This window comes from Primulina eburnea, chromosome 13, assembly GCF_022965805.1.
Source record: "Primulina eburnea isolate SZY01 chromosome 13, ASM2296580v1, whole genome shotgun sequence".
Taxonomy (NCBI): domain Eukaryota; kingdom Viridiplantae; phylum Streptophyta; class Magnoliopsida; order Lamiales; family Gesneriaceae; genus Primulina; species Primulina eburnea.
In genome coordinates this window covers 8,912,209-8,928,272 of record NC_133113.1, presented here as the reverse complement: position 1 = coordinate 8,928,272, position 16,064 = coordinate 8,912,209, and positions in this window count along the sequence as shown.

The following is a 16,064-nucleotide window of genomic DNA, read 5'->3' as shown; positions in this document are numbered from 1 at the left end:
AAAAAAAGAGCTGAGGAAGAGGTCTTGCAGAAGCTGTGCGAAGAGACGATGCTATTAAGAGTCTCCAGCTCCTTGCGAAGCATCAGCTGATAGAGATGGCCCTCCTTGAAGGCATCCACCTCTGCAGAAATGTTTAAGTGCTTTCGCACTTCTCTCAGCTGGGCCATCCGCCTGAAGGTGGTAACCCTCCCAGAGTTGTACAGGACCTCCAGCCCCTGTAACTCTTCCCAGTAGGGAAGACTGGCATAGAAGACCTCGTCCTCTATAGCAGCTTTTTGGGCTTCAAGAGAAAGTGGAGAGACGTTTGAACTACTTGCTCCTTCCATTTCTTTTTGAATATTGTCTGCTGATACTTGTGACTAACTCCTCAATTCTTATTTATAGGCCAAGTCGAGGAAGATAAAAGGACACTTCCTTAAGTGACGATTACTCTACCAAGCCTCAGGATTTTCTTAATTAATCTGGCTTATTTTATTGTCATTTTCTTTAATGCATCTATTTATGGGGAATGGTGGTTTAAGAGGTTAACTGAGAAGACAGTTGTTAGTGAATTCTCAACTGAAAGGACTCAGTTTTACTAACTGATCGTTCAGTTGAATATTCCACTAATCTTCTCATATAAGTTAACTAATTAAACCTATTATATTCCAAATCAAATGACGTGACTGTCTGCTAACTCATGATGAATTTCAGTTTATAACGTGGACACATTTTTAACCGCTCAAAATTGTACACACGCTTATAGCACACGTACACACTTTGCTTTTTCAAAATTTCTACGGACTGACACGTGTCCAGAATTTGAATAGTCACGTACATATGTACCATTACCTGCTTCATTTCAGTTTCACCTTACAATTATCCCCAAATTTTTTAGAGCAAGAACTATTCTATTCTTCAATTTCGTTTCAGGAACTCACTCACTTATCAATGGCAACCCAAATTCCCGCTTTTATGCTGAATGCTATGACTATCAACTTTGGATCCATCTTATCCTTCGGCGATGCTGAAGTCAAGAAGGTATTTCAGAAACTTGAAACTGCTGGACTGAGAACATTTTTGGGACAATCCTCACAGGACATCTATCCCAAAGAACTTCAGGATTTCTACTCCACCGGCATGGTTGATTCTGAGGGTAACATTAATTCTACTGTCAATGGTCAGTTGCTGACCATCTATGAAGACTCTCTTGGGGAATTATTTTCTTTACCCTCTGATGGTTTGGCACAACTTTCGGATGTTAAAGCATCTGATATTGAAAAGATGCAAACCCTTCTCTCTGCTGATGGACGGAAGATTAAGGTTTCCGATCCTAAGAAGGAACTGAAGCATGAAGTTCAGTTGCTTGCTGATGTAGTTGCGAAAGGGCTTTTGGCAAAAGCTGGATCATTTGCTGCCCTCACCTTGGAGAAGTTTCAAGCCATTTCTGTTATTATGGCTGATCGCAAACTCAACTGGAAGCACCTTATCTTTATCACTCTGAAGAATATGTTTCTGTATTCAAAACAGTCCAAGGGTTTTGCTGTACAAATCAGTTATCTGTTGAAAGTGAAAGGATTAGTGGCTGATGATTCTGAAAGGTCATCAAAATTTAAGGTGTTCAATGCAAAGAAGACGATGCCACTCAAAACCAAAATGGACATAACTCCTGCTCAGTTAGTGCAAATCAAACAGGAGATTGGGAATCAGTTAGCAGCTCCTAAATCAGTTAAGAAGGACAAAACGTTGGCTCAACTGAAGGTCGCCAAAAGAAAATTAGTGTTGAGTGCATCTGAGTCAGAGAAGACTCCATCCCCTCAGATTGCGAAGAAACCAAGAACCCAAAGGGTTAAAAAAAATTCGAAGGTATCCATTCCTACTGATGCAATGATTTCTACAACTGATCAGCAGCCTATAGAAGCAGTTCCTCTGCAGATCATTCCACAAGAAGCTTCAATTGGTACCAAAAAGGAATCAGTTAGGACCAAAGCTCCTCTGATTCAGATCTCTCGTCCTACTGGTGTGGCACCTGCTAGACCTAAAGGCATAAAATTTGTAGAGCAGGTGGAATCTACTCGAACAGGATTGGAAATTCCTCACATCATGAGTACTGATAAAGGGAAAGGGAAGTTGATTGAAGAGCCCAGACCCTGCAACCCAATTCAGATTCATATTGACCTTGTATGGGCAAAGGTTAACAGTTTTGCTGCTTCAAAAATTAAGCCCTATGATGCTTGGACAGCCTATCGCACTGAAGTTTTTGCCAAGCAATTGAAGAAGAAGTCCGAGATGAGCAACTTGTCCTCAGGACAGTCAAAGCTGCCTCAATTGCTCAAGCTATGGAGAGGAAGAGTTATCTATTTGATCAGATGAGAGCGAACAAGTTGGCTCAAATTGTTGCCAAACTGAAGACCAACTACTTACCTACAAGCCCTACTGCCTACGCTGATCAAGCTGTAATTACTCAGCTAGACGCTGATCTTATAGGGCTACTATCTCGAATCAAGTTTTGGGAATTGGATCAAGAATTGGTTCTCCATCAAGGAGATTCAGATGATGACGACGAGGAAATATTTGAAGAAACATCCTCTGACAAAACAGAACCATCATCATCTTTAGTCATTGTTCCAACTGAAGAGCCAGTTCATGATAAGCCTCTTTCACCTCCTGGTGAACAACAACTGTATACTGAAGCTGAGCTCTCTTTAGCACACATTGATGAAGTTATTCAGGCCGTTGTGGAAGAATCCCAGATTAGTGCACCCGTTTCTGACAAAGTTGATCACTCTGCTGATCAAATCAATCCAGAGGTCACTTTTCCTTCAGAAGAACCTGTTCAGCCAGATCCATCTACTGATCAGGTTATCCCAACTGATGTGCCAATTGATTCGATCGATCATCCTTTAGAGGCACCAGTTTCAGTTTTTTCACCATCTGCTGAACCAAATCCTCCTTCACCACCTCGGGATCAAGGAGAAATCACTGCTGCTGATACTTCAGTTCGAGATGCTGCTGAAACAATCTCAACTAATCAAGCCTTGATAATTTCTGAACTTACTACAAGTGAACCAATCACTTCTCGACAGTCTCATCCTCCATCTTCATCAGATTTTGATCTTATTTTTGAAGAAATTCAGAATATGCAGGACAGTATGAATCAAATGATTACTGCCATCTCCAAGATTCAAAATACGCAATTATCGCATACTCTGAAGTTGGACGATAATCAGCAGTCTTTACAAAAACTGAAGGATATACAATCTGCTGTTACCGCTCTTTCATTTGCAGTTAAAGATATTCAGAAAAATAGAGGAATTTTTTCAAGTCTGACTGCCACTCAAGACTCTATTAACAAACGGGTCGACAGTGTGTAGTCACTTGTATCAAGAAAAATCGAACTGCTACAAGTCACTATGTCTACTGCTATCGATAACATTTCATCCTCTGTCAAGCTCCTTTCTACTGACGATCGGAAGCTATCTCTCAAGATGGAGCTGTTTGACAAAAAGGGGGAAGAGATCAAGGAGATCTTAGAACAGCTTAAGAAACAATAAGAGCAGTATCTATTGTATTTATTTGAAGAAATGTGAATTCATTTGATTCAGTTAATCAACATCTTATTTTATCTACTTTGAATTCAATCAAGTATCTTTCACTATAGTTTTGTCAAACACCATAAAGGGAGAAATTGTTGGAAACGAAATTCCGACGTTTGACAAAAGATTTACCAACTGAATCCAGCAACTGAATTTGACTAACTGATCGACGTAACTGAACACGTCATCAGTCAACTGATCGCTACAACTGAAGTCTATTCCATCGTCAACTGATCTTTACCAGCTTATCTCTCAGCTGTACACGTCATCAGTTGAAAGCGACAACCGACAAATAGTACAGCTATCTGCAACTGGTAGTGGCTCGCCGCATTTCAGAATGAACAGTGTACGATTGTCAGAATATATCGACGTGACAATCAACGGTTAGAATATTAAAATATCTTTAATGTTACCGTTGAGAGGGAAGCCTATAAATAGTCAAAGACAGCAGCTGAAGAATATCCGACTCTCAGTTATCTTATCTTACTTGCTGTTACGCTGCAAAAATATCCACTTACATTCAGAAATCAAATCTCACGCTCATCAGTTATATCATTAGTATTCTAGACTACGCTCTTGAGCTTATATAGCACTTAGTAATCGATTGATAGATTTTCTAAGTTGTGCTAAGATCAGTTACGATCTGTAAAAGTGTTGTATACTAAGAGTTTCAGTATTGGCAAAGTGATAAGTCCAAACTGAAGTGGGTCAGTACACCTTTTTGTATTTGATCAAAGTCTTTTAGTGAATATCCTATCTTTGTGATAGAAGGGGTGACGTAGGAGTTATTCAAGTCTCCGAACATCCAGAAACAAATTGCGGTGTTATTACTTTCAGTTATCATTTTCAGTTAGATACTCTATCTTTCAGTCAGTTAGTTTTCCGCAACTGTTTATTCAGTTTAACTGATTGTTATTGACCGACGGGATATTTAGATTCAGTTTGTAACACAACTGAAATCAGTTTGTAGAAGAATAATTTTAATTGAGCAGTGTTTATTCAACCCCCCTTCTAAACACTCTTCACCCGATTCACCGATCCTTTCAAAGGGATTGATGAATTATTAGGGCTAGAGTTTGTTCAACAAGGGCAGAATTTTTCAGTAGTATTCAAGGCCTTCCTATGGGTTTTAATTGGCTTGATTTGAGATGGAAAATGGTTAGTAAGGTGTTGATAACATGGGGTTCAAGTTTGGTTAAGTTTCGATTCGATTCGAGTTAAAACCGGGACGTGGGTTTAACTTTTAAAACAAATTGGAAAATTAGTCGATGATCTTAAGTTTACGTCTAAGAAATGTTTATGGGCGTATTTTAAGGAGTTATGTTAAATTTTGATGTGTTTGGGTCGTCGTTTTAAGGTCTAAGGGTAAATTGGGAAAGTTAAGATTTCAGGAGCAAAACGGTTATTTTACACATAAAAATTTTTAGACATTCTGGTAGTGCCCTGAATTCTATAATAATGAATGTAAAATTTTTATTTTAAAATATTATGGAATTTTATGATGCAAATCGATAAATGCTAAAAGATGTGTTATATACTTGGTTTAAAAGAAAATGATATTAGTGCATGTTTTTTTATAAACTGATTGAAACGAGGAAAAATGTTTTGAAAGAAATGATTTAATTGTGATGGTAAAGAAAGGGGGTTTTTATGAGGGACGAGGCCTAGAGAGAGCCCGTTAATGGGAGAAGCCCAGAGGGAGCCCGATGACCAAATTTCCATCGAAAAGATATGATGATATGTAAGGCCAAGGCTCAGTTGATGGGTAAGAGTATCGCTGATATCCCTGCCGACTATAGGCCAAGACACATAATGGAAATTGGTTAATGTTGGCTTGCTGCCTGGTACCATGGTTACAGCTGAGATTGATCAATCGACCGAATGATGAAACATGGTCACAACTAATGAACATAATTAACTTTAAAGGGAATGTATATGTATATGTATATGTTTATGATGAAAAGAAAAAAGACGATGAAAGAAAAAAGCTTTAAAATATGCAGATTCATGAAAAGCTAAGTATTTTCACAGTTGTGTGTGAATGTATATGTACTACGTACTTGCTATCATGGTTAAGGTTTACGGAGTCATTAGACTCACTAGGTGTGATCGATGCAGGTGAGCATGATTTTGATGATGTTAGATGACTTGATGGTTGAACTAGCTGGACTGATAGTGCACATAACCCAAAGACCTTTGCTAGTTTTCTGCATTAGTATGATTTTAAAGATCTTGATGACTTTTATGCTTTTGAGGGTCTTGAGAAAGTTTAGGAGTTTATGTTATTTTTAAAAAATGGTAGTTTAGGATTAGTTGACGGTTTATGATTTTGTGTTTTGCACTGCGTTCTTTTGGATTTTCAAATAAATAGTTGATGGTTTATTTTAAATGGTGCAAAAGTGTGTGTATATATATGTGTGTGAGTATGTGTGTGTGTGTAACGCCTCAGATTCGACGACTGTCCTTACTGTACCAAGACGAGTATTTCCAGCGTGCTTATGTCCTCACTCACACGCACCCTAGGAAACTTCCCAGGAGGTCACCCATCCCAAAAATTGCCCCAAGTCAAGCACGCTTAACTTTGGAGTTCTTATGTGATGAGCTACCGAATAGAAGATACACCTTCGTGATATGAGTAGTACCAATCAAATCTTTTAAGCCCTCTTCAACTGTACAGTCCATTACATTGAACAGTCTCGAAATCCCTCTCCTTCCGGTGTAAGATCGGTTCATTCATGTTCTCTCCGCCTAGAAGCCTGCCAGGAGCCGCTCATTGTCCGTGCAACCTCATGGCACCGACGATCATCCCCCGCCCTCTTCAGCCCCGGGCCTCACAATATGTATGTATTTTCGGCTGAAAGTTTAAGAGATTTAAAAGAAAAAAAATTCTATAGTATATTTTTGAAAAAACGAGTAGTAGACGTTTCAATTTGTTTTTATAATCTCATTTAAAATGATTTACGATTATTTTATTCAGTGCAAAAAAAAAAAGAATGATAGTAACATTTGATGTCTTCAACGTAGGTAAATTTGCGATATTGTTTTTCCAGAAATCATATTACAAAACCCCATCAAAACTAGAATAAGAGTTGCATATGTTTTAGAATTTTCAGACTAGAACAAGAGTTCTATATGTTTCAAATAAGTCCAACCTCATAACACATCTTGCCCAATTTACAAGTTACTTTAAAAAACTTAAAATTTTAAAAACTTCGTAAATAAAATATATATGTAAGATTATGTAAATCTCTTAGAAATAACTTAAAATATTTTGAAAGAACCATGTAATTTATTATTTTTTCATAAAATTATGGCCATTTCATGTAAATTTCAGATGGTAAAAAAGACTTTACTAAAACCAAAAAGAACAAGTGTCAGTTGTGAGAATGTCTCAAATATTTTTATTTATGAGATCGGTCAACTTTGTTCATATTTAGAATAAAAAATAATATATTTTTCATAAAAGCAATATTTTTCATGGGTGAACAAAATAGAATAATTGTCTTACAAAATTGACCTATAAAACCATTTCACAAAAATTTTTGTGTATATATTAATATATCCTAATCATTATCAAATTAATTTTTCCTTATTATTTGAAATATTTTTATATAAACGTTTATAAACCCTAATAACTTATCAATTTTTTTTTAACATAATTAGTTAAATTATCTCCAATTTTTTCGTCTCGGTACAATATAAGATGACCCAGTGTTGACAATTTGTTAGTTTCTACAAAATGAAATATAAGCTTTGAGTATATAAAACAAAACATAAAATTAGAGATATAAGATCGCTTTAATTCCTAACTCGAAACCGCAACTTTTGGTTTGAGAAAATACAGAAATCGAAACTGATTATTTTTTTTAAGAAACCGAAAGCTAGATGTACAGAATTCCTCACATCACATTATATGCAAAAATTTAGAGTACACACATAAACAGACAGAAACAAACAACAAACATAACGGAGAAAGAAATATGTAGAAATCATAATTTTTTTTATCAGAACAATAATGATTCAAGAAAAGAATCATATCTCTGAAATTCGAGGAACCCTCGACTTATCTCTAGAGAGGAGAAAAGCGTCGTCTTTGAATGAGGAAGAGACATGGTGAGAATGATATTTTGTTGGATTAAAAGTTTACCAAAATCTTTAGAGTGAGTAAAAAACAATTTTTGAGTTTCTAAAGTTTTACTTAGAGTTTTAAAGTTTGTACGTAAAGAATTATATAAGAATCATTGTAAATCTATAGAAATATTGGATACCTGTAGATTTTTAAAAAGTCAAGTTTGAATACCACTAAACTTTTTAAGACTCTAGAAAAATCTAATTGGAATATCACTACACTTTTTGTAGAGTTTATAAAAGTCTATGTTTAATACCTCTAAACTTTTTTTTTTACAGAAAACTTTTAATACTATTCATGATGAAATGAGATATGAGATTACAAGTTTAACTAGCCAACTAAGAAACTCCCCGAATTTCCACACAAAAGGTGAAGAGGAGGAAACATCAAAAGAAGCTAAAGAGTGTGCCACAGTATTAGCCGTACGCATAATGTGATCCAACTGTAACTGAGACTAACATTCTAATAAGCGTCTGGTATTTGTGGAAATGGTTCCATTATAACCGAGATCCTCTTTTGGGCAAGTGACTGCTTGCACTGCCAGTAAAAAATATATAATAAGCTGATGAATCTTTAAGTGATTATTTTGTGTCATTTGGATTCCTTCCTCAATGGAAAAGGGTTCTGCGGAAGTGACAGATGGTGGTTTGATAATCTACTTTCCAAATGCTAACACAGGCTGCCCTTCATGATTCCGCATAATCCCCCCAATCGCATAACTGTTTGAATTAATGTTGTAAGCCACATCAACATCCAGGCGCAAGTGATCAACTGGTGGTACAGTCCAAAACTTTGGTGATTGTTGATGTGAAAGCAAATTGGTAGATGATATCACCGAAGCTCTTGCTGTATGATATGCACATAGCAAGCTATCACACCAATCAACATTAACCACACTTGTCCTAGCATCAGAACATTGAATAATTTGATTTCTTTCCATCTAATTAGCATAAGTTTGTATGGTAAAGAATTCAAAGTCCTCTCGATTGAACTTATCCCTCATACAAAGAGCAATATCAAAAACATCCAACATACATACTCCCTTTAGCAAATGCCAAAACTTAGTTCCCTTCCAGCAGTGTCTAATAGCCTGGCACGAGAATAGAGCATGGCTCATTGACTAACTCGAAGCTCCACAAAGTGCGCATACTTCCATTGTAAGAACATGGTGAACCTACAAATTCCTTGTAGTAGGAATAATATGGTGTAAGGCACGCCACCCGAATATTCGGACTTTTGGAGGGAGTTATTTAAATTTCATCTTCAACGTGTCTAATTAATTTTAGGAAAATAGATAATGTTAACTACCTATTATTTTTAGAAATTATTGACTATAGGTGAAAAAAATTTGGAAGCGGGCTATGTAACGCCCCAGATTCGACGAATGTCCTCACTGTATCAAGACGGGTCTTTCCAGCGTGCTTATGTTCTCACTCACACGCACCTAGGAAACTTCCCAGAGGATCACCCATCTCAAAATTGCCCAAGTCAAATACGCTTAACTTTGGAGTTCTTATGTGATGAGCTACCGAAAAGAATATGCTCCATCTTGATATGAGTAGTACATATCAAATCTTTTTAAGTCATCTTCAACTGTACAGTCCATTACATTGAACAGTCTCAGAATCCCTCTCATTCCGGTGTGGGATCGGTTCATTCATGTTCCCTCCACCTAGAAGTCTGCCAAGGGCCGCTCATTATCGGTACAACCTCATGGCACCGACGATCACCCTCTGCTCTCTTCGACCCCGGGTCTCACAGGCTATATGCAAAGACATTTATTTCTGAGAAAAATAAATAAATAGATAGCCACCATGTGCTAATTTCTTCTATGCCTGATTGGGCCACATATTATTGTTTGAATTCCAATACATTATGAGAGAATAACTGAATTGAGAAATTTTGGGCTTTCCACTTTCCTTATAACTGTTGTGAAAAAGTAAAAATTTATGGCAAAAAGTAAAAATCTCAAACTCTCAAAATTTACCAAACTACACTTTTTATAAAAATTTTCTCTCTCAAGTCAATTGTGATTTTCTTCACAAATGAGAGATCTATTTATAGCAAATCTTTACAAATAATCCAAAAATAAAATACATCATTACCTACATCATCACACACAAATTTATAATTTTTACAATTCTTATTTTCAACATTCAAATATTCAATACACACATTTTAAATATTATTTTTCAACACTCCCCCTTGTGATGATGATCATAATGATTGTCTTCATTACGTGTTTTTATATTGCCTCGTTAAAAACCTTACTAGGAAAAACCCATTGGGATAAAAACCATAGTAAGGGAAAAAGAGTGCAGTCACGTAAACTCCCCATCATGTTGACATGAACAATTCTTCACAAATTTGGTAGATTGCGCATTCCAATATTATATATGTGATTTATGAAGATTGGCGTAGAAAGTGCCTTTGTGAAGAGATCTGATGAGTTTTCACTTGATTGAATGTGACGAACATCAATACATTTATTCTTCTCAAGCTCCTTGGTGAATGCGAAGAACTTAGAAGGAATATGTTTAGTTCTGTCGCTTTTTATATATCCTTCTTTCATTTGAGCAACACATGCAGCATTATCTTCATATAGTATCACAGGCTTCTCGTCAAATGATAATCCGCATGAGAATTGGATATGTTGGGTCATTGATTTTAACCACACACATTCACGACTTGCTTCATGTATTACAATAATCTCGGCATGATTTGATGAAGTTGTTACTAGCGTTTGTTTCTGTGAACGCCAAGAAATTGCAGTGCCTCCACGAATAAATATATATCCAGTTTGGGAACGTGCCTTGTGTGGATCAGATAAATATCCAGCATCGGCATAACCAATTATACTTGGATTAGCATCTTTTGAATACAATAGTCCCAAGTTTGTCGTTCATCGTAGATAACGGAATATATGTTTAATTCCGTTCCAGTGTCTCTTTGTTGGATATGGGCTAAATCTTGCCAACAAATTTACGGCAAAAGATATATCGGGCCTCGTACAATTTGTAAGATACATAAGGGCACCTATAACACTTAGATATGGTACTTCTGGACCAAGAATATCTTCATCATCTTCACATGGGCGGAATGGATCCTTTTCTATGTTTAATGATCTAACAACCATTGGAGTACTTAAAAGATTTGATTTATCCATATTAAAACGTTTAAGGATCTTTTCTGTATAATTTGTCTGGTGAACAAACATTCCACATTCTTTTGTTCAATTTGTAAACCCAGACAATACTTGGTTTTTCCAAGATCCTTCATTTCAAATTCTTCCTTCAAGTATGACACAACTTCTTGAATTTCCTTATTTGTTCCAATGATGTTTAAATTGTCAACATATACAGCAATAATTACGCATTCGGATGTTGTTTTCTTAATGAAAACACAAGGGCATATTGAATTATTTACATATCTCTTTTTTATCAAGTGATCACTTAGCCGATTATACCACATTCGACCGGATTGCTTTAACCCATATAATGATATTTGTAATTTCACAGAATAAAATTCTTTGGGTTTTGAACTTTGTGCTTCAGGCATCTTAAATCCTTCAGGGATTTTCGTATATATATTACTATCAAGTGATCCATATAAGTAAGCTGTAACAACATCCATAAGACGCATTTCTAAATTTTCAGATACCGCCAAGCTAATCAAATACCGAAACATAATTGCATCCATCACGGGAGAATACATTTCTTCATAATCAATTCCAGGTCTTTGAGAAAAATCTTGTGCAACAAGTCGAGCTTTATATCTTACAATTTCATTTTTCTCATTTCGCTTTCGAATAAAAATCCATTTGTATCCAACAGGTTTTACAACTTCAGGTGTAAGGACTATAGGTCCAAAAAACATTACGTTTATTTAGCGAATCCAATTCAACCTGGATGGCTTCTTTCCATTTTATCCAATCCTGCCGATTTTTACATTCACCAAAAGATTTTGGTTCATGATCTTCATTATCATTTATGATGTCAATTGCCACATTATAAGAAAATATATCATTAATTTCTTCTATATCTTTTCGGTTCCATATTTTTCCAGTATTAATATAATTGATAGAGATTTCATGATTCTAGTCAGTTTGTGGTTCTGACAGAATATTTTTATCATCATGTGTTTCTTCAGGAACATCATTCTCTATTTTGTGATCATCATGTGTTTCTTCAGGAACACTATTCTCTATTTTGTGATCATTGTGTTTCTCTATGAATTTTCTTTTTCGAAGATTTTTATCCTTGGAACCGACTGGCCTTCTATGCTTCAGGCGTTTAATGACATAATGAGTATCTTCAATTTGTTTCTTCGGAATTTCAATTCGAGCAGGGACATTTGCAACATGTATATATGATTTAGTTACCCTTTTTGTGTCTGCAAATGCATCTGGTATTTGATTTGCTATTCTTTGCAAGTGCACATTTTGCTGTACATCTTTTTCACATTGTTTTGTTCTTGGATCCAAATGTAACAATGATGATACATACCATGTAATTTCATTTTCGGTATGTTTCTGTTCTCCCCCTAACGTTGAGAAGATTTCCTCATTAAAATGAAAATCAGCAAAACGTGCTGTGAACACGTCGCTTGTCTGAGGTTCAAGATATCGAATGATTGATGGACTATCATAACCGATATAAATTTCAATCTTTCTTTGAGGTCCCATTTTCTTTCGTTGCGGTGGTGCAATAGGCACATACACCATACATCCAAAAATTCTCAGATGAGAAATGTCTGGTTCTTTACCAAATGAAAGCTGCAATGGGGAGTATTTATGATATACAATTGGTCTGGTGCGAATTAATGTAGAAGCATGTAAAATTGCATGTCCCCATATAGAAATAGAGAGCTTTGTTTTCATAATCATTGGTCTAGCAATCATTTGCAGACGTTTAATTAATGATTCAACCAATCCATTCTGTGTATGTACATGAGCAACAGGGTGCTCAACAATGATTCCCATAGACATACAATAATCATTGAAAGTCTGGGAAGTGAATTCACCAGCATTATCAAGTCTAATTTTCTTGATTGTGTGATTGGGAAATTGATTCCTCAATTTTATTATTTGAGCAAGTAATCTTGCAAATGAAACATTTCGAGTTGACAATAAACATACATGCGACCATTTGCTGGATGCATCAATCAATACCATAAAGTATCTAAATGGTCCACATGGTGGATGAATTGGTACACAAATATCACCCTGAATACGTTAAAGAAACATTGGTGATTCAGTTTGGATTTTGGCTGGTGATGGTTTCCAAATTGAATCATGGGCCGCAGTTTTGTTCGTGGTTCACATCAAAAAAATAAAAAAAAAATAAAAATAAGTTTTCCAAGAGAACATGCTTTACATTGAAACTTATTATTCTGAAAGATCTTTTGGTCTTTCAGCGGATGACCATGTGTATTTTCTATAATTCTTCTCATCATTGTTGAACCAGGATGTCCCAATCGATCATGCCGATTTGTTAATATTGAAGAATTATCAATTACCATGTTTGACTCAATGGGACTTATATGTGTATAATGCAATCCAGTAGAAAGCGTTGGTAGTTTTTCAATCACATATTTCTTTCCTGATTTATATATGGTAAGACACATATATTTCTCATTCTCTTCATTCATTGTTTGAGTATCATACCCATGGGAATATATATCATTAAAACTCAACAAATTTCTTTTCGATTGTGGTGAATATAAAGCATCATTGATCAAAAATTTTGTACTATTAGGTAACAAAAATTGTGCTTTACCACATCCTTTAATCAAGTCTACATGACCTGATATTGTATTCACCGTTGTTTTTGTTGGTTTTAGTTCCAAGAAATATCTTTTATCTCGGAGGATAGTGTGCGTTGTACTACTATCGGGTATGCAAACTTCAGCTTTGCTCATAGTAATTTTCATATTTGAACTTCAAAAAAAATATGCAATGAAATAAAATTACTGACAATACATTTATAAAAATACAATACATATGTAAAAAAATATAGCACACGATAAAACATTATCATATGAGTACATGGAAAAATAAAATGTTTTACATATTTATTCCACCAGCAAATTGATCATTGTCTGATAAATCAATCAGAAAATCTCCGACATCAAAATGAGTTGAATCACTCAAAGATTCACTCTATTCAGTGAAGTTGGTCTCTTTTTCTTTTCCCTTTATTGATTCTTTATAAAGTTTACAAAGGTGGTCAGGGGCTCAACAAATACGGGACCAATGTCCTGGAGTACCACATCTGAAACAAGAACTTTCAAATCTTTTCGAGTGATTTTCATTAACACTCATGTTCTCATGATGTCTTTTCTGTGGGTGTTTCGTGACGCCTTTTTGAAATGAGTTATAAAAATAACTATATCGATTATTTTCAAAACCACGGCCGCGTCCACGACCACGACCACGACCACTTCCACGTCCATGTCCATGTCCACGACCTCGATTTCGTCCTCGACCAAAATCTTGTCTATAACTTTGATTTTGGTTTCCAAATTTAAATTCATTTTTGTTTACGACATTTACTTCAGGAAATTACGTTGAACCAGTAGGTCGTGCCTGATGAGTTCTCATTAACAGCTCATTATTCGTTTCTGCCACAAGGAGACAGGCGATAAGTTTAGAATATCTCGAAAATCCACGCACTCTATATTGTTGTTGTAGAGTTATATTCAATGCGTGAAAAGTGGAAAATGTTTTTTCAAGCATTTCCAATTCAGTAATCTCGTGTCCACAGAATTTCAATTGCGAGATTATTCTATACATCGCCGAGTTATAATCACTAACTTTTTTTAAAATCTTGGAATCTCAACGTATTTCATTCATCCCAGGCGGTCGGAAGTATAAATTCTCTTATATGTTCAAATCTTTCTTTTAATCTCTTCCACAAAGCCATGAGATATTTTTCAATTAAATATTCATATTTCAATCCCTCGTCGAGATGTCGACGCAAAAATATCATGGCTTTTGTCTTTTCTTGTGATGTCGATATGTCATTTTCTTTTATGGTCTCACTTAGACCCAATGACTCAAGATGCATTTCTACATCGAGAGTCCATGGCATATAATTTTTCCCCGTAATGTCAAAAGCAATAAATTCGAGCTTTGTCAAGTTTGACATGGTGGTACTAAAAAAAATTACGATGCATTTTATTAGTTAATGAATATGACAATAGAAAGTAATGGATAAACAACAAGTACAAGCATTCGTAAAAATAAAGAAAACACACGAGGAGGATATTCTCCGATAAATACAAGACTCGTGAGTATGATAACCAAAATAATTAAAAATAACCTTGAGAAAGCCATCTTCTTTTTTCTTCGAAAAATTTGATGAAGAATAATTTTTAGAGAAGAAGAGAAAGTTGAAGTGATTGAATGTGTTTGTGAGATGATATTTATAGGGCAAAAACTAGCCGTTTTGTTACCGTTTATGACCGTTGGTGTACAAAAAAATAAATGTATGTATTTGTATAATTTTATGGTAATAATATGATGTATATAATATTAGTCATGTTTAAATAATTATGTATATCATATCACATTATAATGAGGTGTCATAAGGTATTTTGGTTAAAAATCTTATAGGCTTTTATACTTGTCGTATCCCTCACCGGGAGTGTGAGATGTCGTCTTAACATCCTCCCAAGATTTATAACAAGTTTTTGAAAAATTTATTTTTATTATTTCTAATCTTATTATATAATAACATTATATTATATATTAAATATATACAAAATAAATAAATAACAGTAAAATAAATATTATTACTTTTGTTACCTTTTTCTTCTGTTTGGAGCTTAGAAAAATATGGAGGACTTTTAGAACTTCATGCTGATAACATGTTGTGAAAAATTAAAAATTTATGGTAAAAAGTAAAAATGTCAAATTCTCAAAATTTACCAAACTACACACTTTATAAAAAATTTCACTCTCAACTCAATTGTGATTTTCTTCACAAATGAGAGATATATTTATAGAAAATCTTTACAAATAATCCAAAAATAAAATACATCATTACATAAATCATCACACACAAATTTCTAATTTTTACATCTCTTATTTTCAACATTCAAATATTCAATACACATATTTTAAATATTATTTTTCAACAATAACCTCTGTTTTTTCTAATTATTATTGGCTTTTTTTGAAAACTTCCATATCGTCATCATTGGTTCCTTGTTAATCACTTCATGATCATGACCGACCCTCCATTTGCTCTAGCTGCATATATTTTAAATTTTTATAAAATATAATAATACTGAAGTATTTTTTTCTTGTATAAATTTTTATTTAAGTTTATATTATATATTAAATATATACAAAATAA